The sequence below is a fragment of the Prionailurus bengalensis genome, chromosome E4 (assembly GCF_016509475.1).
Source record: "Prionailurus bengalensis isolate Pbe53 chromosome E4, Fcat_Pben_1.1_paternal_pri, whole genome shotgun sequence".
In the NCBI taxonomy this organism is placed as follows: Eukaryota; Metazoa; Chordata; class Mammalia; order Carnivora; family Felidae; genus Prionailurus; species Prionailurus bengalensis.
Window position 1 is genome coordinate 38,333,839 of NC_057360.1, and position 23,692 is coordinate 38,357,530.

Genomic DNA, 23,692 nt, shown 5'->3' on the forward strand with positions numbered 1-23,692 from the left:
ATATGGTTTTTATGATCTCAAGGCATGATTCTTCTATCCACACTTGCTTGCAGGTTTTTGTCAAGAAAGTATGCTGTATTTTTTCAAATGCTTTCTCTGCATCTGTTGAGAGGATTGTGTGGTTCTTGTTCTTTTTTTTTTATTAATATGATGTATCACTTTGAATGATTTGCAGATATTGAACCAGCCTGACATCCCAATAACAAATACCACTTGATCATAGTGAATAATTCTTTTAGTGTATTGTTGGGTGCAGTTTGCTTGTTTCTTGTTGAGAATTTTTGCATCCATGTTCATCAGGGAAATTGGCCTGTCGTCCTCCTTTTTAGTGTGATCTTTGTCTGGTTTGGTGATTAAGGTAATGCTGGCCTTGTAGAATGAGTTTGCAAGTTTTTCTTCCATTTCTATTTTTTGTAACAGCTTCAAAAGAATAGGTGTTAAAAGAATAGGTGTTACTCTTCTTTAAATGTTTACTCAAACTACCCTGGAAAGCCATCGGGCCCTGGACTCTTGTATGTTGGGAGATTTTTAATTACTGATTCCATTTCTTTACTGGTTATGGGTCTGTTCAAATTTTCTATTTCTTCCTGTTTCCATTTTGGTAGTTTATATGTTTCTAGGAACTTATCCATTTCTTCCAGATTGCCTAATTTATTGGCATATAATTGCTCATAATATTCTATTATTGTTTGTATTTCTGAGGTGTTGGTTGTGACCTTTCCTCTTTCATTCATGATTTTATTTATTGGAGTCCTTTCCTTTTCCTTTTTGGTCATTCTGGCTAGGGGCCTATCAATTTTCTTCTTTCAAAGAATCAGCTCCTGGGGTGCCTGGGTGGCTCAGTCGGTTGAGCGACCAACTTCAGCTCAGGTCATGATCTCACGGTTTGTGAGTTCGAGCCCCACATCAGGCTCTGTACTGACAGCTCAGAGTCTGGAGCCGGCTTCCGATTCTGTGCCTCCCTCTCTCTGTTCCTCCCCTGCTCACGCTCTGTCTCTGTCTCAGAAATAAATAAATATAAAAAAATTTTTTTAAAAAAAAGAATCAGCTCCTGGTTTCATTAATCTGTTCTACTGGGTTTTTTGTTTGTTTGTTTTTGTTTTGTTTTTTGGTATCATTGATTTCTGCTCTAATCTTTACTATTTTCCTTCTTCTGCTGGTTTGGGCTTTATTTGCTGTTCTTTTTCCAGCTCTTTTAGATGTAAGGTTAGGTTGGGTATTTGAGGCCTTTCTTCCTTCTTTAGAAAGGAAGTATATGGCAATCCAGGCCTTCTATTTTGAATGACAGCCTTGCTGGATAAAGAATTCTTGCCTGCATATTTTTTTTTCCAACACATTGAATATATCCTGCCACTCCTTTCTGGCCTGCCAAGTTTCTGTGGATAGGTCTGCTGCAAACCTGATCTGTCTTCCCTTGTAGGTTAAGGACTTTTTTTCCCTTGCTGCTTTTATAATTCTTTCCTTGTTTGTGTATTTTGTGAATTTGACTATGATATGCCTTGTCGAAGGCTGGTTTTTGTTGAATCAAATGGGTTTCCTAGATTTTGATGTCTGGGTCCTTCCCCAAACTAGGAAAGTTTTTTGCTATAATTTACTCACATAAACCTTCTGCCCCTTTTTCTCTCTCTTCATCTTCTGGCGCTCCTATGATTCAGATGTTATTCCTTTTTAATTAGTCACTGAGTTCTCTAAATCTTGTATTGTGCTCTTTTCCCTTTGTTCCCCTCTTTTTTTCTGCTTCATTATTCTCCATAATTTTGTCTTCAATATTGATGATTTGCTGCTCTGCTTCATCCATCCTTGCTGTCACAGTACCCATTCCAGATTGCATTTTGGTTTTAACATTTTTTTTTCAATATATGAAATTTATTGTCAAATTGGTTTCCATACAACACCCAGTGCTCATCCTAAAAGGTGCCCTCCTCAATACCCATCACCTACCCTCCCGTCCCTCCCACCCCACAACAACTCTCAGTTTGTTCTCAGTTTTTAACAGTCTCTTATGCTTTGGCTCTCTCCCACTCTAACTTCGCTTTTTTTTTCCCTTCCTCTCCCCCAGGGGTTTCTGTTAAGTTTCTCAGGATCCACATAAGAGTGAACACATATGATATCTGGCTTTCTCTGTATGGCTTATTTCACTTAGCATAACACTCTCCAGTTCCATCCACATTGCTACAAAGGGCCATATTTCATTCTTTCTCATTGCCACATAGTACTCCATTGTGTATATAAACCACAATTTCTTTATCCATTCATCAGTTGATGGACATTTAGGCTCTTTCCATAATTTGGCTATTGTTGAGAGTGCTGCTATAAACACTGGGGTACAAGTGCCCCTATGTATCAGTACTCCTGTATCCCTTGGGTAAATTCCTAGCAGTGCTACTGCTGGGTCATAGGGTAGGTCTATTTTTAATTTTTTGAGGAACCTCCACACTGTTTTCCAGAGTGGCTGCACCAGTTTGCATTCCCACCAACAGTGCAAGAGGGTTCCTGTTTCTCCACATCCTCTCCAGCATCTATAGTCTCCTGATTTTGGCCACTCTGACTGGCATGAGGTGGTATCTGAGTGTGGTTTTGATTTGTATTTCCCCGATGAGGAGCGATGTTGAGCATCTTTTCATGTGCCTGTTGGCCATCCGGATGTCTTCTTTAGAGAAGGGACAAGACAAGCTGAGGGTCTCCATGCTGCTCCTCCACTTGTAATTTTAAATGTAATCAAAACAATCCTTAATCTGAAACAAATATCAGTAACTCTTCATTATTCTAAAAACTAGTTCATAAGACATGTGTATGTGTAAATATAGTTGACCCTTGAACAACACAGTTTGAACTGTGAAAGTCCACATATAGACGGATTTTTTTTAACTAAATTTACAATACGGTACCATGTATGTATTTTCTTTTGCTTATGATTTTCTTAATAACATTTTCTTTTCTCTAGTTTATTTTATTTAAGAATATAGTATATAATACATAAACATATATTATATGTATTAATTGACTACATTATCAGTAAGGCTTCCAGTTCTGGTCAACAATAGGCTATTAGTAAAGTTTGGGGGGAAACAAAAGTTATACATGAATTTCAACAGTGCAGAGGGATCAGTGCTTTAATACCACATTGTTCAGGGCACAACTCTACTGTCCACCAGATTTACTCCCAAAATCTATTCATATTTTAAGACTCATCTCAAATACCCATCTCTCACTGTAAATTTTCTTTTCTTCTTTTTTTAATTTTAGTTAGTTAACATGCAGTGAGTGCACTATTAGTTTCAGGACTATAATTCAGTGATTCATCACTGACATACAATACCCGGTGCTCATCACAAGTGCCCTCCTTAATACTCATCACCCATCTAGCCCATCTGCCTCCCACATCCCTCCATCAATCCTCAGTTTGTTCTCTATAATTAAGAGTCTCTTGTTGTTTGTTCCCCTTTCTTCTCTTCCCCCGCTTCCCATATGTTCATCTGTTTTGTTTCCTGAATTCCACATATTAGAAATCATGTGGTATTTGTCTTTCTCTGATTGACTTATTTCATTTAGCATAGTACATTCTAGCTCTATCCATGTCATTGCAAATGGCAAGATTTCTTTCTTTTTTGATGACTAAGTAATATTCCATTGTGTGTGTGTGTGTGTGTGTGTGTGTGTGTGTATTACCACATTTTCTTTATCCATTCATCAGTCAGTGGACATTTAGGCTCTCTGCATAGTTTGGCTATTGTTGGTAAGGCTGCTATAAACATTGGGGTGTATGTACCCCTTCAAATCTGCATTTTTGTACCCTTTTCTTAATCGTTGGATTCCAGGAAACCTCACATTTCTAACACTTCATACAGCCCAGTTACTTTCATTGTCTGTCTTGGACAAGAAAAGTACATGAGTGACCATATTATACCTGCTAAAGGATGGTCTCCTTGAGCACAGAAACTGTTTCCCTTGCAGCCAGCCCAGTATTATATTTTACTACTACTACTACTACTACAATAATTAATAATAATAATGTAATAATCATGCTATCAAATAAATATGAGTTCACAGTTTACTTTTTATTTAATTATTATAACAACTCTTCAAAATATGCCCATTAAGTATTGTAATTATTCTCAGTTTACAATTATTTGATTTGACAAACATTTATATAGCATTTACTATGCCCAAGCAGTATACTAAGTGCTTTACATAGTATCAACTCATATAATTCCCCTGGTGAGGTAGGCATTACTATGGTCCCATTCTACAGATGGGGAGACAAATACAAAGTATTCAAATAAGTATCCCAAGGTCACCTAGTGTTATAGATTGAATATTTGTGTTGCCCCTAAACACAGATGTTGAAATCCTAAGTCCTAATATCATGGCTGATTAAGCCACCAGGGTGGAACCTTATAAAAGAATAGAATTAATGCCCTTACAAAAGATACCCCACAGAGCCCTCTTATTCTTTCACCATGCGCAGACCAGAGAGCCACCTCTGTGAACCAGGCCCTCCAGAGACAATGGACTATGAACGAGGAAGCAGGCCCTCACCAGACACTTCCACACCTTGATCTTAGACTTTCTAGCCTCCAGAACTATGAGAAATAAATGTTTTTTCTCTATGCTGCCCAGCCTATATTTTTGTTATAGCAGCCCAGATGGACTAAAACACCCAGGTAGTAAATGGCATCACTGGGGATCACCCCCAGGCAGGCCAGCTCTAGTGACAGCACAGCTAACCACCATGCTATCATGTGCCGCCAAGAGTGGCAAGTAGCCAATAAATAGATGAAGAAACTGACTGAAGCTTATTTGTGTAATTCATTGTGTAAAAGAGATATTTTAAATATCTGGTTTCCCTCTTTTGCCTTAACCCCTCATCACCTGCCTCCCCCTCAGGGGGCACCATGTACCAGTGAGCTTGGATTATTCTCAGGGCTTGCAGCAGGACACATAGGAACCTTCTTGGGCTCCTCATGGCCTGGAAGCAGAGGTCACCAAAAAGTGTTAATATGTTTTTTGAATTCTTGGTTTTAAAAAATCTAAGACACTGAAGTTACAGTAACAATAATCTACTTTCATAATTATAATTTTTGATATAATTATTTTTCAGATCTGTGACTTTTTTGAATTACCAGGTATCTCCTCTGGACATTAGTTTTTCTTACTATTATCATCAACACATGGTTATTAAATGCCTACTATGCATGGCTCTATCCCAAGTATCAGATACAGAAATAAGACATTATTTCAAATGCTTTATCATCTAGTTTTCTTTTCAAAATGATCATTTTTCCTTAATTCTTTAACCTGGGGGGTTTCATTGGAATAAGATCTACAAACATTTTGTATTCCATAAAAAGAAGATAATAAATTGTAATGTTTTATATGTAAGCATTACAGCTAACATGTGGCAAATTATTGGAGGCAAAGGCTATGTATAGATAATTCAAACTTTTTTTTTCACTTAGTTTACATTTGTATTGTTCTAACTGTATCTTTTTACACTTCTTACAAGAAAAAAATAAATCCTTATTTTTGACTGTTAGGTAAAATTAATACCTGAAGAATATTTTAGATATAAGGGAAGAGTATTTTTTAAATCACAATTTCTATTTTCCTCTTTCCTCTTATTGCTGTAAACACCTATTCTTTATCATGGCACATTTGTTCTATTCCATGGGTTGTATTAGGAGCAATGGGTGACCTCTCTGGGCCTCTGTTCTTGTATTTGGAAACACTGTAGGATGTTGTTCGCCTCTTGTCCCCTCAAAGGCCAAAGTTGAACACTATATTATCTGGGCAGACGACACCTTATTCTTATTCCTCAACAATTCTAACAACTCACAGCCCCTCTCAGTCCCTTTATGAACACAGATGTCATTTTAATGGGGGGAGAGCTGAAGTGACAAGAAGGTGACCTGTGGGTGAACCCAGGAGCAGGTGAGGTCTGTCAGTTTTTAATTTGAAACTGGTGTCAGGTCTGAGGAATGGCTGGTATAATCACATTTGTAACTGATCTCCTATAAACTCTGCAAACATTGAGGGGATGACTGTTGTAGGCAATATGAAATTAACAATTCATGTGGAGGTCTCCGGGCACCTAACTAAATCACATGTATCTTTGAAAACTGTATAAACATCATATGTTTCCCAGATGACAAGACTGGCATAGCAAAAAAGTTCTGATTATGCTCTTAATGAAAGAAAAATTTTTGCATCAATTTATAAAGACATAACCTTTTTAAGAAGACAATTACTGTTTTAAGGCATATAGTCCAAGTAAAAAAAGTATATAAAATTAAACTCATCATTTCCATCACATAATCAATTCCAAGTTATGCCCTAATATACACCTTTACAAAATGCTTCTTGTTTTAAATTTTTCCATTCAGTCCATTAAGATTTCATTTACAAAAATTGACTCTAAGTATTAGAATTACTGTTATTCATTACATATGCATAAGACACAATTTTGAAAACTTTACATTTAGTAGAAAATCATTCTTTTTTTTTAGTTTATTTACTTATTTTTGAGAGAAGGAGAGCACGAGTGAGGGAGGGACTGAGAGCACTGGGAGAGAGAGAATCCCAAGCAGGTTCCGTGTCATCAGCACAGAGCTCGATGCAGGGCTCAAACCCACGAACTGTGAAATCATAATCTGAGCTGAAATCAAGAGTCCGATGCTTAACAAACTGAGCCACCCAGGCGCCCTTAGCACAAAATCATTCTAATCTGGGACTTGCTACAAAAGTCAAATTCAAATGTTCCATAAGATAATAGCATTTCCACCCGAACAAGAAAGTATTCCAAAACTCTCCGGGATAAAATGTCCTTCTACACTGAGAGGGTGATGTGACATGTGACACCAAAACAAGATCGTTGAGGCACAAGAGATTTGTCACTTTACTTCCACAAATTTAGGATGAGGGAAATAACCATAATAATTGCTGGCACCTCAGTAATTATTTGCCAGGAACTGTTGTAAGCATTTCACATGTTGACTGACTCTTCACAACCCTGCGAGAAAGCTCAGTTTATTACCCTTATTTTACTGGCCAAGGAAACTGACACAGAGCAAACAAGTAACTTAACAAACTGTCAATGGTGGGACCAGGATGTGAACCCAAATCTAACTCAAGAGCCCTTGCTCTTAACCACTCTTTATCACCCCCGGGGACATGTAATTTGAAATCCTGCTGCTTCTGTGGCACTGAAGAACATGAATATGTGGTCTATACAAAAATATCATCAATAAAGGACATGTGAGACAGATTGACAATTATATATTTCCTGTTGGTGGGAAATACAAATTAAAACCACAATGAGATGGGGCGCCTGGGTGGCTCAGTAGGTTGAGCATCCGACTTCGGCTCAGGTCATGATCTCACAGTTTGTGGGTTCAAGCCCTGCATCAGGCTCTGTGTTGACAGTTTGCTCAGAGCCTGCAGCCTGCTTCAGATTCTGTGTCTCCTTCTCTCTCTCTGCCCCTCCCCTGCTCATGCTCTATCTCTCTCTCTCAAAAATAAATAAATGTTAAAAAAAAAATTTTTTTAAACCACAATGAGATAGCACTTCACACCAGTCAGAATGGCTAAAATTAACAACTCAGGCAACAACAAATATTGGCGAGGATGTGAAGAGAGAGGATTTCTTTTGCATTCCCAATGGGAATGCAAACTGGTGCAGCCACTCTGGAAAACAGTATGGAGGTTCTTCAAAAAATTAAAAATAGAAATACCCTATGACCCAGCAATTGCACTATTAGGAATTTATCCAAGGGATACAGATGTGCTGTTTCAAAAGGGCACATGCACCCCAGTGTTTATAGCAGCACTATCAAAGTTTGAAAAGAGCCCAGAGGCGTCTGGGTGGCTCAGCCGGTTAGGCCTCCGACTTTTGCTCAGGTCACAATCTCACAGTTTGTGGGTTCGAGCCCCATGTCAGGCTCTGTGCTGACAGCTCAGAGCCTGGACCCTGCTTTGGATTCTGTGTCTCCCTCTCTCTCTCTGCCCCTTCCCTGCTCATGCTCTGGCTCTCTCTCTCTCTCTCAAAAATAAACATTTTAAAATAAAAGAGCCCAAATGTCCATTGACAGATGAGTGGATAAAGACAATGTGGTGTATATATATATATATATATATATATATATATATATATACACACACACACACACACGCACGCACACACACACACACACACACACAATGGAGTATTATTTGGCAATCAAAAAGAATGAAATCTTGCCATTTGCAACAACATGGATGGAACTAGAGTGTATTATGCCAAGTGAAATTAGAGAAAGACAAAATATCATATGACTTTGCTCATATGTGGAATTTAAGATACAAAACAGATGAACATAAGGGAAGGGAAGCAAAAATAATACAAAAACAAGGAGGAGGATAAAACATAAGAGACTCTTAAATACAGAGAACAAACAGAGGGTTACTGGAGGCGTTGTGGGTGGGGGAATGGCTAGATGGGTAAGGGGCATAAGAAGACACTTGTTGGGATGAGAACTGGGTGTTACACATAGGGGATGAATCACTGGAATCAACTCCGGAAATCATTATAAATTTTCTGGAATTTCCTGTTGGTGGAGCAATGAACTGTTCTTACTGTATATCCTTAGAACTCAGTCTTCTTAAGAACCATTTCAGTGACACCACTCCCTAAATTTTGGACATGTGGAATTCCTACACTTTCAAGTGATCTATGTCATATTATCTTTTCTTCTAAAGCTGTTCATATGTCATGTAGAAGAGAACCTGTTGTAAGGAAAAGAGCTTAGATTGTGAAGTTAGAGAACCTGTCTGTGAGTCCTAGATTGACAGCTTTCTATCTAGGTGAATTTGCCCAAGTGACTCAAACCTACTGAATCTTAGTTTCTTTATCTTCAGAATTGGGAGAATATTATTTGCTAGTATTTTTCTCAGAGGGTTATTATGAGACTCAAAAGAGACAATGGATGTAAAATTGCTTTGTAAATGGGGAAATACAAGAGGAAGGCCTAAAGAAGGAACTTTCTTGGGCTAGTGATGTCACCTAGAGACCAGACAAAGAAATGGCATGACCCCAGATTTCTTGCTTACCACTTCTTTCCTTTCCTACTGGGAGCACTTAATGTAACTAATACTCTACTCTTTTCCTAAGCCATGTGGGCAAATGGTTATAGTGCCCATTCCTAGCTTTCAAGACCACAGAAGCTGATTCAGTAACAAAAAGTATACATGTGCTAAAGAGTGTTCAACGCCTCAAGTCTCCAGGCTTTAATCTAGGCTATTTCCTTTCCTTCATTCATCCTATACACTTTCTTCACCTGTGTTATTCCCAAAAAAACCTTCTAGAGTCAATTTAATTCACTTTCCTTACACTGCTCCCCATGAGCCCCCATATAAGTCTAATTTTATTACCCCAATTATCTAGAAGCTGCTGCTTCTACTATCGCACTCAGAACACTATATTTTAACTATTCACCTTTGTCCCTGGCTTGAGTCCAAAACCCTGGAAGACAGACAACCTTATTGAATTTGTCTGTGTATCCCTGGTATCTAACACAGTGCCTGGCACAGAATAGAGGCTCAACCAATGTTTGCTGAGTGTAGACTGGGATCCATGGTTTATAGCCAAGTAGACATGAAAAATGAATTTTGAAAAACAAAGGAAGGGCATCTCAAGTGAGGCAATACATTCAACCAATACATAATATGAACAATAGACAAGTAATTTGTGGGAAACTTTTGTATCAGCAGATTAAGTGGAACAAAAGATGTATTTTGAAGAGGATAGACAGTATTTCGAAAACCAAATAAAATAATTTAGACTCAATACAGTAGGCTATTTGCTCATTAATAAATCCATGTATTCATTCAAAAAGCATTTTTTAGTGCCTGCTATGTGACATTTAGCAAGTCATAAAAATGAGTAAGATATGGTTTCTTCCCTTGAAGAGTTTATTATAATGTAATTTCATATGGAGCATTTATGGAAAACATCATAGTACAAAAACTGCAAGACTAGCCATGGCTAAATGTTTAAAAACCACTGGGGTAAGTGTGTATCTGGAGGGTACTCAAGCCAATCAAATCAGTAGAGCACATTCACTCTTCCTTCTGTCTCTACAATAATCATCAGGCAAAGGTTTAGGTCCTTTGCTATTTGCTCTCAGTTAAATTGCCTCATCACAGAGGAAGTTCCCAGGAGACATGTCCACACAGCAAGTCACTTCTGGCATCGACAAATTCCATGCAGAGAATTTCATTTTCACAAGGTGGCTTCATGGGGATTTTTTTTTTACTCTTTTTTTTTTTTTAACTCTTCCTTTTCTCCTCTCTCTTCTTAATCCCTACAATCATTTTGATCCTTGTATTTGTTTGCTAGAGTTGCCATAATAAAATACCACAGACTGGGTTTTGTTCACAGTTCTGGAGGCTGGAAGTCTGAGATCCAGAAGTCAGCAGGGTAGATTTCTTCTGAAGCCTCTCTCCTTGGCTTATGGGTAGTCACCTTCTCCCCATGCCTTCACATGCTCTTTTCCTTTTGTGTGTGTCTGTGTCCTAATTTCCTATTTGTATATATCCATTTGTATTGGATTAGGTCCCACCCCAATGGCTTCATTTTAACTTAATTAACTCTTTAAAGACCAAGTTTAGTCACATTCTGAGGTACACGAGATTAGGGCTTCAACATATAAATTTAGGGAAGGCACGCTTCATCCTCCTAGAATCAGTTAACTTAAAGTCTGTAGCCAAAGTGCCACTTCTGCCTCTAACTGTACATGAATCTATAATCCCAGCTTCACAAAGAGAATTTAGGATAACGGGTTCTCCAAATTGGCTGCACTTTGGAGAAAGAAAGTTAAAAAACACAAAAACTAAAACAAACAAACAACAAAAAAAACCCTCATATCCAAGGATCTGATGTAATTAATTGGTTTGGGCTGTAGCCTGGGCATGGTGATCATTAAAAGCTCCCAAAGGGATTCAAAAAAGTAGTCAGGGGTGAGAACCAGGGAAAGGACTATTTGAGTTAAGGGGAATGGGGACTTCAGATAAAAATGAGGGGGCTCTGTGTAGATGAGTAGAGGGCCATTTTAAAAAATGCTTTTTACTATACAATGCACTTCAGGGGAATAGGGAACCTAACTGACCTTACTAGTAGCTGCAAATATTTCCCACAATCAATGCTGACTTGATCATTCACTAGTAATAAATTAATCAGTAACTGACCAAAGGAAAAGTTTGGTCCCCAGTGAGGAACACTGCCACAGCAAGCGCTCTTAGTGTTTGTTCTGCCTTGAAGAACCCAAAGCTGGAATGGAGTGAGGAAAGGGGGACAGAAAATCCAATTTCATGGTCCTGATGGCTTTAGGAAAATACAAACAACAACCCCAAATAAATTATTTCAGGTAGTTCTTCCCCCTCTCCATTTTCCCATTCCCGAAAGTGCTGTTTTTAGTAAGTGTTATAAAGCAAACTTAATAAATAATTGTTGGAACTCTCATGTAATTTATTAAAAGCTAGGTTTTGAACTAATTTGTTTACACTAAGCTCTCATTATGTCCTCAATTTAGCAGGTACATAAGCATGGCTGGTTTCCCCCAAAACATCAGCAGATACTCGTACGTTATGGCTCTGATGCTACATTTGAGTTCAGAAAAAGGAAAAGACATAATTTACAGAAAAAAAATTTTAAATTTATAAAATGGTTAATATCTGCAAAAACTAAAATTCCTGGCTTCGAGAGTATATGACTTTGAAATAGTTGCAGTTTATCTTTGAACCCTTCACTCACTGCCCAAATTATTGGGAATCAAAGTAAGGGTTAGAGAAGTGAAGAAAAGTTGTAGAAAAGAAACTCACTTTTACTTAAGCTTAGTATCAATGAAATGGACTTCCATAAATACAAAGATATTTGGAAGTTTTGAAAAGTTTCTTGAGTAGTTTTTGAACAACTTTTTTTAAAAAAAGCTCCAAACTTAAATCATTACAAAAATTACAAAGACTTCAACACCATATTCATTTTCCTTGTCATTCATTTTTTTACAGAATTCATTTTTTACCTTCAGAAAAACTTAGAGAAATATTCCTGGCTCTTGAATTCCATATGCTTCTTCCTTATTTTACATGTGAATTCTGATGCTCAAACACCATATTCTTCACTGGGAATTTTAATCCTCTGTTCTATATTTCTACACACACACACACACACACACACACACATACCCACACACATACACATACACATTCAAAGTTTAATGAAATGGGAATTACTTCTATACACTGGGTGGATAATAGGATTTCAACCTGACAAGCCAATGCAAGCAATATTCAACTGACAAACTAGTTTCACTCCAAGGTCCAGGTATGATGTGGTTGTAACTTAAAAAAATATTTTCCTCTAGAAATAATTTATAAATAGTACTTATAATTTCAGGCCTGCCAACATATCTTATAATTGAGGCCTGTGCTTTATTTATTATTTATTAACATACTAGTGTGGACTTGGTTAGTGTACAGTGATATCAAGGGCCAGATTATAAGAGAAAAAGGAAGAAGGGATTTGCTTCCTCTTTCCCAAGTTCCAAAACCATTCACCTATCCTCTCTCTCAGTCAAAATACACATTTTCTCAGTGTAGTTTACTGTATCTAGAAGGCACATGTTACTTCCCTTCATCCCACAAGAGCATCATCAGAATTTATTACCATTCTACACCAGAGTAAACTATGGGTCAAAAACTTGAGAAGCCTTAACTAAAGAGAACAAATAGATGGTTATGGGGGGGGGCGGGGGGGAGGAGGGAATGGGGGATGCACAAAATAAGGGATGGGGGTTAAGGAGGGCACTTGTGATGAGCACTTGGTGATGTATGGATGTGTTGAACCACTATATCATAAACTTGAAACTGATATAACACTGTATATGAACTATACTAGAATTAAATTTTTTTAAAAAAGAAAAACTTGAGGAGCTTGCCTAAGGGAAAACTGCCAGAACTGGTACAGTAGAATTCAAATTCACATTGGTTTGACTTCCAACAAGTCAAAGAAACCTAGAAGGCTTCTGTATACTAATGTGTGTGTGATGAATGGTATTTCCTAATTTGGTCACTGGGCTTCCTAACTGCAACATCCAAAGGTCTCTTTTTGGTCCTTATTTGAGGGGTTTGATACCATTTATTAATCCCTCCACTTGGCAACCATTATAACCAGGCTCAGAGTTTTCCTCACACTTTCTCCCATCTTTCTCCTTAATCTGCTGGCCTCCCTGATCTCCACTTATATCAAGCCAGAGACTGATAAACATTTGATTTTTCTCTTAGGTTACATTGACCACTTTCTTCTCTTCTCCCTCTCCATATTCCCGCTTGAGAATCACAAACATTCCCCTATTATAATAATCATCCATAGGTTGATTATGCAAATCTTATCTCTAATCTAGACTTATGAGTTCTAAAACTTTCTTTCCAACAACCGACTTGGAAGTTTCCACCTGGATAATCCATAGTTACCTCAAATTCAATATATTCAAAATTGAACTTATTATCCTCTCCTAAAAACATCTGTGCCTCTTGAGTCTCAATTTCATGTAATGGCATTATGATGATCTATCCACTCTTTGGAGTTATAAATCTGAGTTATTCTTGACTTCGTGCTCCCCACATCTTCCAGTCAAGTCCTGTCAATACTACTTCCTAAGTAAATACCTCCTGAATATATTTCCTTCTGTTTTATCCCAATGACTACATCATCTATCATTGAGATTACTTAAATATTTTTAAGTAGTGTTCCTGCTACCAATCTCACTTCATTCCAATCAAGCTTCTTCACTGCTATTATATTTATTAAAATATTGGGGCGCCTGGGTGGCGCAGTCGGTTAAGCGTCCGACTTCAGCCAGGTCACGATTTCGCACTCCGTGAGTTCGAGCCCCGCGTCAGGCTCTGGGCTGATGGCTCAGAGCCTGGAGCCTGTTTCCGATTCTGTGTCTCCCTCTCTCTCTGCCCCTCCCCCGTTCATGCTCTGTCTCTCTCTGTCTGAAAAATAAATAAACGTTGAAAAAAAAAAAAAAAATATTAAAGACCTGGGGCGCTGGGTGGCTCAGTGAGTTGAGTGTCTGACCCTTGATTTCGGCTCAGGTCATGATCTCACAGTCATGGGACAAGCCCCATGTCGGGCTCTGCACTGGGCATGGAGCCTGCTTGAGATTCTCTCTCTCCCTCTACCCCCCTCTCTTTCTCTTTCTCTCAATAATAATAATAATAATAATAATAGACCTTATTCAACAAATAAAGTACCTATCGTGTACCAGCAGCATGTTAGGTCCTAAGGATATAAAATTAAAAAGGCACACCCAATATCTCAGGAAGTTCACAGGTCCTACAAGAAAAAGTAATAAAGTAAGAGAGTATCTTTTAAGATATATCAAAATAGAAGTAAGCACAAATTTTAAGAAGGTCAAAGAGAAAAGACATTAACCTAGACAGGAGGTAAATTTTCTTTCTTAGGTTCCCAACACTCTGCACATATCTCTATTTTGATTCTTTCCACAATGTCATTGTTAAAAGAACTTAGACCTACAACCAATAATCAGAAGTAAAAAGTATCAGAAAATAAACAGAGTAGGAGAATCCAATGAAGTGGTGGGAGGTGCAGAGTTTGCCTGGGAAGAGAGGTTCAAGGAAACTTTCTGGAGAGCTGAAAATATTTTGAAACTTGATATGAGATGTGGATTACACAGGTGTGTACATTTGTTAAAACTCATTTAACTGTAACATTACATGTCAACTGTGTGTAAGTTACACTTCAATTTTTAAAATAAGAGGAAAATTAATAATTTCAGTATAATAATCATCAGCTTTGTCACATCATCACCAAGGAAGATTTTCTCAGTATCAATGCATAAATGTACATAAAAGGCACAATTTGCAAACCTGTAGTCATATTCTTTCCAGTCAGTGTGAAACTGCTTTTAAAAATGATTTTGATTTTTGCCACTTCTTTACACCTGCTAGCAGAATTTCCACCATGGCAGGTGCATTCTAACCATTCCTAGAGTGAACAGTGACCTAAAGGATCAGGAATAGGTCTATCTGATCTACTTATAAAGACAAACATGATCTATCCACCCTGAATCATACGCAGCATGACTTTTTCTTATTATGAAATACCATTATATAAGTACCCCTCAACAATGCAATTTACACAGCTGGGCTGCTCTCCCTGACAAAATACCCTTTTTTTTTAAATTTTTTTTTAACGTTTATTTATTTTTGGGACAGAGAGAGACAGAGCATGAACAGGGGAGGGGCAGAGAGAGAGGGAGACACAGAATCGGAAGCAGGCTCCAGGCTCCGAGCCATCAGCCCAGAGCCCGACGAGGGGCTCGAACCCACCAACCGTGAGATCGTGACCTGAGCCGAAGTCAGACGCTCAACCGACTGAGCCACCCAGGTGCCCCCAAAATACCCTTTAAAACAATACTCTATATTTGCTTGAAATTTCATATACCTTAAGAGAGGGAATGGAATAAGGAGAAAAATAATTTCTTCTGAAGAAAACTGCAGCAAGGAAACTTGCATGTTAAAAATCTGCAAGATTGTGTGTCAAAATATCTTCTGTTACTGGCAATTAAAAACTACTTTTACCAAGAATGGCATTCTGTGAATCAAATTTCTACATTATCACACTGTCTGGCTTGTTGTTTCTCTATGTCCAATAACTTCTTAAATAAAAATATCTAGGGTATTTTCCTAATTCTTTTGCATGTTTTTAATATAATCAACAAATAAAATTTTTCTCGTAGTAAAAAAACATGAATAACTAAAAATTCATTCTACTTGTCAATTATCAATATTTTGAGTCCTAGAACAGTAGCCAAGGTTCAACCCCAGTGACAGTTTATATCAGAATAAGATCAGACCTTTTTCAGCCTATCTCTCAAGCAGGCAATTGAGTATCAAACAAGAAATGACAGGTAAAAAGCAATGAGCGTTCCAGTTCATTGTGGATATTTACATATTTCACAAGTTCCTACTATCGTGTCGATGCATTTCAATCCTTGCCAACAAACTAAATCAACTTGAATTTTTATATGTGGTCTTCCTTTCATTCTCTAACCTACACTATACATTCTTTCACAACTCTATAAAGCATGCACTTCATTTACAGAAGGGTCCCACTCCTAACATTTTAGTAATGTTTAGTTTGATAACTTTGGATTTAAGGCAGTGATTTCTTCAAATATATCCACCACCACCACCCCCCCCCCCCGCCCCATACAAATCATATTCCAAAGGAGGGGAAAAAAGGAAGCCAGGTTGTAAACAGCACCACTGGCATATATCCACTAGATGTCAGTCATGCAGTTAGCATCAATTTACATTCTTAATTCTAATGGACACAAACAGAAATTCTATTAAATCTATCCCTGATTCAGTGTGAATATACCACAGTGTGGTATTTTTACACAGTGTGGGCTAAAGCATTGTGCCTAGAAGGGCTGCTGTCTTCTAGTGAGGACTCTAGCTAGCCATCAGTGAAATGCAGGCTCTTTCCAAGTACCATTGTTAGTTGAGGATTACCATGCTGGGGACACTTGAGGTGATTCAAATCAGTTTTCAAGAAAGAGTGATGTGGTAACCATTTCAGAGAGCAATGTTTTGAAAGATTTAGCTTGTGGAAACAGGGAATCAGAAAGAAGAATATTCCTTAGATTATGTAACATTCAGAGAATTTCAAAGAACACTGTCCCCCACCCAACCATCTCCCCACCCCCAAAATGCTGATTATATTAAAAATAAAATATTCTTGGAGAAATTGACTTAAGAAGATGAAACATCTTGGGCTGTTGCCACCAAAATCACAAATTAATTCCATTCTTTCAGACATCTGACATCCTCAGTAAAATAGTATGAGGTTTGTAGAAAGCTTCTTAAATATTCTCACAGAAAAGGACCCTACAAGGTGCTTACTGTTTCTGGGAAGGGAGTAAAATGACTGCTTACCCAATTGTCGTATCATCTCCATCCAGTTCAGCATGTTCATGGTCACCATGGACTGTGTTTGAACTCTTTTCTATACGAGCAGTCTCCCCGTAACACCAAGCGTTCCACACAAGTCCTAAATAAATGTGGGAGACAAAATTAAAATAGGCTCATAAAAATCTCTGGGAAAGTCTTAAGTTAATCAACAGGAAAATTAGACTGAATTAGGTAGTTTCAAGTTTTCCTTCCAGCTCTACCATTTTGTGATTCTATGATGCAAAAATGTTCTTTTCCTCAAAATAATGGAAATTCTTTCTGATGATTAGCTGTAATGTGTTAGTTGTTCTTGAAGATAGAAAAATGTAATTACATGTTATCAGTTACACTGCTCACCAATAACCCTGATCCCTGACTTTTGTGGTCTGAAAGTTTAAAATTCTCCCCACCCTCACATCCAACGCAAGTCAAGGACTTCTTTTCCAGAATTCTCTGTATGTTGCCTCTACTCCCATTTCTCATTCCCCAACTCCAACTCATCCCCATTCCTGCATTCCCACACCACACAGGATCCTCTATGAAAAAGCAATAGTTTGGAGATTATAAATCCCACAGCAGATAAATTCATGGTCAGGAGAGTACCCATTTTATAGTGTTTCCAACATGTTAGGGAAGTATATGATGCCTTCTGTGTTATGATGATGAAGTCTCCTAATACTTGATTTCGTAACTGAGAATCAAAGAAGCACACAATCTGAACATCACACATGCTGAGAGGAACAAGATATGGAATGTGGAATTATAATATGTGTAGATCCAACCCACACCCTCAATCTGGGTATCATCCCATTTCCAGGCATTGTGCTAATAAAACCATGTATTCATTCAGTTTTTCAGCAAATATTTATCCATCTACTCTATGCTGAGCACCACATTGAGCATTAGAGATGAGTTAGGAAATCAGCAGGTGCAGTCTGTTCTCAAAGAATGTAATGCCTCGTAGAGGATAGTGATTAATTAAATCACATGATGTTCTAACAGGAAACAACATGACTGGTAGGTTTATTGTAGTTACAATACTGCAATAGTAGAGTTACTAAATAAATAAAACTATAAATAAAACAGAATACCGTGCAGAGCAGGCATGCAGATTCTCCCAAGTAATGTGTCCTAAACTGCAGGATGGTTGTAATGTAAACTCAGAATCACAGTTCTGGACATGTTTCGAGCACCCCTTTCTTCTATTACTGCTTTAGAATTCTGGGGGCCTGCATGAATCTAAGGAATCTCTTCCTCAGAGAACAGATTCTAGAGTGCTGTTAATTAATTTTATTTCTGTTTCCTCAAAAACCTAATCAAAGTATGTTGCCAATTGCAGAGAGAGAGAACTGAAATGAAAAGCCATCCCCTCCTTCCTTTCTACTTTTGATGCTAGACTCCCTAGGAAAGACTTTGAGTAGAAAACCCTGGAAGGCCTCAAAGCCAATCCTGCTGTCATTTTGCACAACTTGTAGAGGAGAGAAAATAGCTAATAGACTGTCAGAAGGGAGAAGTTTATTAAACCAAGCAATTATCCTGTTACTTTAAAGGGATGCGGTGAGACTAAATGAAGTCAAATACGCAAGGTAATTTAAGCTTTTTGAAAAGAAGGACAAAGTATTCAGGGCTCTAGGAGTAAAGTACCAAGATTTAATGAACATCTGTCTCACACTTTCCACTTCGTAACTGGCTTTCACTTATTTTATTAACCCCTCACAGCAACCCTATTACACAGGCCGGGCAGATACACCTCTCTCTGTGATCCCTGAGTGTGGGTCGTCTAAGCCACAATGAAACACATGCTCCACGAGTTTGTATAAATGCACAGCGACTGGGAGAGGGATACTGCTGAGCAGCTAAGATCACAGCAGACAGAAACATTAGCGACCATGAATGAAGTCAACACAAACAGGAAGGAGAAGAGTGTCTGGGCAAGTGTGACTCTCAGAAGGCAGACTGAGGACACATTAGACACAAATTAGCCACATTTCACTGAGGTTAAAAAGATTTGTCTAAGATTATGTAGCCAGATTAGACCCCCGCTGTTAGACGCCCAGTCCAGTAGTCTTTCTAATATACCATATTTTCTCTCAAACAGCTTTTAAAGAGGGAAAGGGGGTGGAGAAGTTGGCCTTTGTTGAAGGTCTGCTCTGGACAGGAAAATTTCTGGATGCTAGGTATACACAAACTCATGTAATTCTTACACCAACACTGTAAGATATTATTATGATCTCAATTTTACAGATGAAGAAACTGAGGGTCAGAATTTAAATAATTTACCAGCATCACCTGGCAGGAGGAAGACACGAAGGCAGGATTTGAATCCAGTTCTTTCTTTTCAAAAGTTTATTTAAAAAACAATGTTGCTGCCCATCCTACTATGTTTATTTTTTATGCTTATTCCACAGTACCTCTCTCTACTATTTTTTAGGGGGCTTAATATATGTTTTCTGAGTTAGAACAATGTTTGCTGGACCTTTCGATATATGAGGTTGCTTCTTGCTAAGTTAGCCAAAGGAACATTGAAGAAAGTATTAAAATACTTAATTCAAAAAGCAATGGGATATGAGGACACAAGATATTACACGAATAGAATTAAATAAGTAAATAGATCATTGAGCAACTGAATAATCTAAACTTTTAATTACTACAGATAAACTAATGCTTTTAAGAGATTAGGCAAATATTTGAGTATCAACTTGTTTGCATCACTTAACTAATTTGATTAACAATCTAAGGAAATATGAAATCGTATTGATAAAATTTAAATTTTTATATACCATAAAATCTATTCACAAAGAAAATATTTTTAGCAACATATATTGCTTCAGAAAAGATGTCAGGATATTAATTCTTCTTAAAACAAATGACATTTTTAGTGCCCTAAAGAAAACAAATCCTGTCAATTCTCTTAGAAAGTGAAAAATTGTATTATAAGACAATATGTTACTCCTTATCCCAATTGTTTTAAAGTAGAAGATACTACTTTTCAGATACTGATCACATCCTGGCATGAAAAATAATTACATTGCTCTTAGACAACGGAGATTATACACTGAGCTTATATCATCCTAAAAATGCTTTACCCTAAAGCAAACAACTAAAGGATTGTTCCCCATCCGGAAAATTGTTCATCTATATCCCCTCCCATTTCCTCAATATTCTGACCTTACCCCAGCTGGTGAGCCAGCCCCACAATCCATTTAGACTGCACAGCAGAAATAAAATGCACACATACTGTAGCTGTAATTCAATTAATCTTCTCCTTGGGTTTCCTCTGCTCTGTGCCAGGGTCATTTGTAAGGCCATCACTCACTCCAAACTGTTGCACCTGTGCTACTATTGAAACACCCCTTCCTCCCTTCCACCCACCCCCACCCCCGCCATCTCTATCCACCCAGGCACAGTGCCCTAATCACCTTTTTCCCAGGCACAAAAGCTTTCCTCTGCTAGTGAGGAATGCTAGAATTCCCCCAAGCATTGGCAAGGAAATATTTAAATGTAATCAGAGGATCTTCCTTTGTTTTATTTTCTTTCCTAGGAAATTAATCTCTCTAAGGTATTCGATGTATTCTTCTGCTCTTCCGTGAGGCAACATCATCATACAGTGCTGAAGTGGTCACAGCTTGCAAAGGCAAAGGCTAAATATTTTCTTCTCCTTCACTGCTGACACAGATGATACGTGCCTGGTTTCCTCAAGCATCCCTAATTGAATACTTTGCTTCATTTAAATTGTTTTAAACTTGGCTGTGAGAAACGTGTGTATGGATATCCTATCCCTCCCCCACCTATGGTGTGAATGCAGAATCACTGGCAGCTGTGGCTCCCCTAATAGCTGCCTCTGCAACCTGTAGTTCCCTTACCTCTAACAAGCTTGAGAAATTTCTCAGCTCAGTTTTTCCCACTCACTACAAGTCTTGGGTCCTTCCAATTTCACGTAGTTCCCAGGGGAAAAGCTAGACTCCGTTACATATCTTGATAAGGTTGAAAGTCAAACTGGGCTTAAATCTCTATTCTACCTCTTTAGAGCTATGTGGGCTTAGACAAATTACTTGACCTGTCTGAACTTCAGTTTCATTATTTGCAAAGTGGTAGGATAATACCAACTGCAGAGAGCTGATGTGAGCATGAAATGGGATAATGTATATAAAACGTCTAGCATAATCCCTGGCCCGTACTATGTACTTAATGAACATGAAGGTCCCTCCTTCCCATATCGTTACTTAACAATTACTGAGTGTCCTCAAACTGTAATTATATATCATGGGCAAAAACACAGATCTAACTCTTGCTATCAAACCAAGATGCAGACAGACCTGAGGGTTTGTGGGGAGCTAAAGCTCTAAAGCAGTGATTCTCACACTCTAGTCAGCATCAGTGTCACCAAGAGAGTGTGAAAACACAGATTACTGAGCCCCACCTCCAGAGTTTCAGATTCAGGAGGTGTGCACAGTGTTGCTGCTACAGGCTTAGAGACCATATTTTGAGAACCATCACTTTACAGGATGTGAAAATGAGCAGTCTGGGGAAAATAACTAATATGATAAGGTAAAGAAATATCTCACATTGAACAGAATCAAAGCGTCGGAGTTTTAAGGAGGCATTACCAAAAGAGATCCCCTGCTTCCCAAAATGGGCCTAAATTACTTAGGTAGAGCTCTCTTCCCAATCCCAGGGAGAGAGACACTCTAGTCTGTTTTGCTGTCATTTGTTTTGTTCGGGGGGATTGTGGGTTATTTTTTTAGATGAACATTATTTATTTCTTCTTACCCACACGTTATAGGACCAATGTGAAAGCTTATAATTCATCCTGCAGAAGTAAATTAGTCTGTATCCTACTTTGATGACAAACCGAGACCAATTATCACCTAACAATCAAGTGCAGTGATGTTGCTGAGAATCATTTCAGGCAAGCGCTGGGAAGCCATGTGCACTGACACCTAGGAAAGCAGTTCTGGGGGCATTATACTGACTTGTTTAATCCTAACTAGAACTCTGTAAGGTAAGTATTACCATTTCCAGAAGTAGAAAACTAAAGCTCAGACAGCATAAGTCACCTGCCCGTTTCCCCCAATTATTGACTGATGCAACTTGCATTTTTCAGGTCTGACGTTAAGACTCTATTTCCACTCTGTCATTTCCATTCCTCTTCTGTAAAATGAGGGAGATTAAACTATGATCTAGTTCCTTCTGGCTGCTTTATTCTATGATTTATCAGGTTTCCTCTCCTAAATGTACAGTGAATTTTTTTAAGTCCATACATTCAAGACATGACCACATAAATAGTGTCACTCTTTTCAACTATCAAAAAGCAACTCACAGCATTTAATAACAACAGAAATGTTTCCACCTGCACTTGCTTTTAGGTCTATATTCTTCAGCAAGTCTGTTATTCCTTCCCCACCGCACCCCCCACAAGTAGCTAAGAATGAACTAAAGGAACTTTTTGCATCTAGGTTAGTTGATAACCTCTTATGAAACAATGTGGATTATAAGTGGAGTTGCCAGATTCAGCAAATAAAAACACAAGACAAAAGTTAAACTGAAATTCTAGATAAATATTAAATAATTCGTTAGTGTGCATTTATCCCATGCAGTATGTGAAACATACTCACACTGAAAAATTATTCTTTATCTATCTGCAATTCAAATTCAACTGAGCATCCTGTATTTTATTCACAACCTGCCAATAAAAGCTTCCTCAGAGGTCATCCTTAGGCTCTGCATTGTCAGAAAAAAAGAGCTGAGGGGAGCTTAGGAGTTGAACAATGTGTGAGATAGGAACTGATGACGAAGGAACCCCCTTCCCTCCTCTGTGAGCCGCCACTGGTGCTTCCGTCTGCATGCTGCACTGTGGTCACGGAGACGTGTTAACCACAGCTCCAACATCACTTTATAAATCATTACTCACTTCCCGTCCATTAACATTGTCAAACAGCAAGGGACATTTGTAAGCTATTATCCTGAAGTCGAGACCTTGCTTAGAGGTACATCAGGAATACTAGTTCACCAAGTATGCTCATACATTTCCATATAGGATTGTTCTTTCCTAAGTCAAATTCTAAATCCTTTCTCCACTGTTACCACCTTTCTAAAATTATTTGCCCAAAAATGCCCTACCTTATTTTTCTTTTTCAAGATATGGTTATCAAATAACCAGAGTTTCCCATTTTTACCATTTGCCCATCATCAACGGAAGAAAGGCATTAAAACACCTAAAACCATTAGACAATGCATAAAGATAATTCAAAACATGAGATCTGCTCTTGAGAACTTCACTTACAGGCTGAGGTTAACAAAGATCAATAAAATACCTGACATGGATTGAACTGTGCCCCTCCCTCTGAAAAATTCATACGTTGAATCCCTAATTCCCACTGTGAGATATTTGGCCTTTAAGAGACAATTAGGTTTCAGTAGCTGATGAGAGTGGGCCCTGATGATAAGATTAGTGGCCTTGCAAGAAGAGACACCAGAGATCTTGCTCTGACTCTCCATCTCCCTCTGCCATGTGTAAAAAGGTGGCTATCTGAAAGCCAGTAAGAGTCCTCATTAGAAGCTGACACTCAGACTTCCAGCCTCCAAAACTGTGAGAAAATACATGTCTGCTGTTTAAGTTACCCAGTTTATAGTATATTGTTATGGCAGCCTGTGTTAATATACAAGACCCTTTTGTGAA